Source organism: Mustela nigripes, chromosome 16 (assembly GCF_022355385.1).
Source record: "Mustela nigripes isolate SB6536 chromosome 16, MUSNIG.SB6536, whole genome shotgun sequence".
Taxonomy (NCBI): domain Eukaryota; kingdom Metazoa; phylum Chordata; class Mammalia; order Carnivora; family Mustelidae; genus Mustela; species Mustela nigripes.
In genome coordinates, this window is record NC_081572.1 from 49,278,651 (window position 1) to 49,282,467 (window position 3,817).

The window sequence follows — 3,817 nt, forward strand, 5'->3', positions numbered from 1 at the left end:
TTTGCCTCTGGTGCTGGTTTTAAAAGCTGGGGTGCCCAGTGTGGGGTTCAAACCCCTCACTACTCCGGGAAGTTTGGGTGTTGAGCTCCTTCCTGATCGCAGGTGGCTGCCTGTGGCAGGGCTTAGGGGATTGTGACCCAGCCTCTCCCAGCCTGTTTGATGTGGTTTTCTTCTCATTAGCCTGGTGTGTCGATAATTATTCAGCCAGGCCTTAGATTTTCTTTTTTTTCTTTCTCTCTCTCTCTCTCTTTTTCTTTTTTTTACTTTCCCTTTAAACCCGCCTCCCCCGAAATTGTTTCATATATGGACTCGGTGTATGGGGAAGGAGGTGAGTTCAGGATCTTTCAAAGTCACCATCTTGAACCTTAAGATTCACAGAACATACCCCTGAAGCAAATAATACTATATGTTAATTAAATAACTACACGTTAATTAAATAATAATAAAATTAAAAGGGAACTCTAAAAGGAGAGAATAAAACAAATTGAAAGAAAAATAAGCAGTAGAGAATACCATAGTACACTAGAATTAAAGAAAAAATTGTAGTCAAACTGAAACTAGTCTCTAAGAGTTAAACAGAGTAAAAAATCTGCTTCTCCCTCTCTCACTGACCCCCCCAACTTGTGCTCTCTTTCTCTCAAAAGAATAAATCAAAAATTTTAAATGAAATAAGATGGAGTTAAGTTCAGCTGCTAATCTAATCTTGTAAAATAACTTCTACGTAAAGTTGAAGAAAGTAGAGGCCATCCATGGTAGATAGATGGTTTGCTCTGCGAGACACAGGAAATTAAAATAGAATCAATATAAAAATGTTAGTTCTTCAAAGTCCTGGAGTTAGAACCTTTCTACTGGATCATGATGGATATTGGGTTAAATTACTATAATATATACATATATACACACACATATATATGTGTGTGTATATATATATATGTATATATATATATTTAGATGATTTATACTGTTTATAAAGTTAAAAAATTAAAAAGTTAAAAGTTAAAGAACCCTATGAATTAAAATTAAAAGTTAAAAAAACTATAAATAAAAAGTTAAATATTAGGAAAGTATAAAAACCCTATTCTTTTTAGGTTTTTCAGAGAATGCAACTGATTTCTCCCTATACTCTGGCTCCTAAGGCATACAATTCTATATAAAGAACTAAGTAAATTATGAAATAACCTAATTTGTCTATTTTACCAGTTCTCTTTAACATAAGACCCTTTCCGCTGGCCCTTTCTGTGGTTCATTACTCCATCTTGTAGTTGATAGTGATTACAGTTAGCATTTACTGGTCACTTAAAGTTCCAATCCAGACATAGTGTTAAGTGCTTCAAGAGATTTATAAATCATTTTACAGACAAAGAGACTAGGTTCACTACTTATTTAAGAACGTTGTGCAAGAGCACACAGATATCAGTGGACAAGTTGAGATTCAGAGGTTGTGTTGTGAACCACGAAGCTACATTCATCCCTGTTCAGAATATGTGGTGTGCTTTTAAAATGTTTAGCAGCAGCTGCCTTTGGGATGGAGGGGGATAAAACACCTTACATTGCAGCTTTAGTTGATTTCTGTGCTGTAAGTATCTCCACCATGGTCTATTTTAAGGCACCAACTAAAAGCAGTGAAAGAGGTATTGCAAAGAGATGTTCAGTGGCACATGATTATATAGTGTTTCCCTGGGGCTGGAATAATAATCGACTTAAACCACCTCAAGCACATTGATAATAGTAAAATGTAGCAAAATAATTAGGATTTTATGAATTTTTAGTTTCTATCACCTTTGTTTTTAATATCTTATTCAATTGTAAGCTTCAATTTACTTTTTAATAATGTCTACATTCAATAACCAGCTTCCCAAATTTCTGAGAATTTAACAATTATCTCATGTAAGCTGAATTGACTCCAGTGGGCTAAAGGAGTTAATCATGACTGTTTTTGCTCTACCTATAGTTTTGAGGTGTAAAATACTCCTAAATTGCCTTTGTTTTTCCAAATACACAGTCCATTGCTTATTTTATTTATTTATTTATTTATTTATTTTTTAATTTTTTATTTTTTATAAACATATATTTTTATCCCCAGGGGTACAGGTCTGTGAATCACCAGGTTTACACACTTCACAGCACTCACCAAATCACATACCCTCCCCAATTTTGCAAGGTTTGCTGTTTATCTTTCTTTCTTTGTTTCTTTCAATTTCTTGTTTTGAGGTATGCTGGGTTACTTTGCTACTCCTTAAAGCAAGAACCATTGTAGTATATTACACAGTATAGTAAATTAATGATATGTATTATGTATGATCGCATATACATATGTACATACATTTACATGGAAAGGGCATCTCTGACCTACATACGTGTGGTCATATTGAGACACAGAAAGCAATAAATTTGGAATAATAGCTTAAAATTAAAAAATAATATTTCAGAGAGTATTCTTAGAAAGTACTTGAAGGCTTTGCATTTATGATACTGTATGGATTAGAATTAACTAAAGGGTGAAATCTAATTTACTCAATTTTAAATCTGACTCCTCGAGGATCCATGGAAAGTTTAGCAGTGACTGTAGACACAATATGCTCTGTAGTTGGCTCCTCTACTAAGAACACTTCTCTTTCAGACACAGAATTCAAGACAAGGTCATTGATTGTGTTCCATAAACATCCTTTTCTATTATGTGGCTTCTGCATTTTTGCCTTGAGATGTTTTCCATTCACCCTAGTACTTATCATTCATCCATCTGTACTTCCTATAGAATATCTTATTTTACCATTGAGGAGTTCAAGATAAATGACTACTTTACTAGAAGGCAAATAAGACTCTTGAATTTTTTTTATATTGAAGAAAGTATTATTTGGTTCAAAACTATTAAAGGTACATGACACTGTAATGCAAGGAAAGAACCTTAGCTATAGCCCCAACTTTCTTTTTTCTTTTTTAAGATTTTATTTATTTATTTGACAGAGAGATCACAAGGAGGCAGAGAGGCAGGCAGAGAGAGAGGGAGGAAGCGGGCTTCCTGCTGAGCAGAGAACCAGATGTGGTAGTCCCAACTTTCTACTGATGCTACTCAGTTCTTAAATTATTTGATTTGAAAAAAAAAAAAAATATATATATATATATATGCTCTGACTCTGATCTCTGTATATGTAGAGAGCAAATATATAGATATAGATATAGATATAAATATAGATATAGATATATAATCATGTATTCCAAGGCTATCATGGAAACTGACGGAGTTTATATACATACGTGTGTGTGTGTGTGTGTGTGTGTGTGTAAATCATGTATATTTTCTCAGTCTTGGTTTCAGGATCTTAAGAGTCCCTTTCACAAAGCCTGGATTTATAAGTTTGGTGAATTCCAGCTGATCTGTTCCTTTATATGAATCACACTTTGAGTGTCAAGTCTAAAATCTCTTTGTTTAGCCCCAGAGTCCACATATTTTTTATTAGAATTTTTCCTTTAAAGTTGTATTGTCTTACCTTTTGCCTTTATGTATGTGATCTATTTGGAGTTTATGTTTGTATAAATTATGGGTAGGATGAGTGCTTTTTAAACAGAGACCCTGGATCTAGACTTCATATTATATTAGAAAGCTGTAGTAACCAAGAAAGTTTGGTTTTGGCACAAAAACAGACACATAGACCAATAGAACAGAATAGAAGACCCAGAAATACACCTACAGCTACATGTTCTGTTAATCTTTGACAGAGGAGGAAAGAATGTCTAAGAGGAAAAAGACAGTCTCTTCAACAAATGGTATTGGGAAAACTGGACTGCTACAGGCAGAAGAATGAAACTGGACAATTTC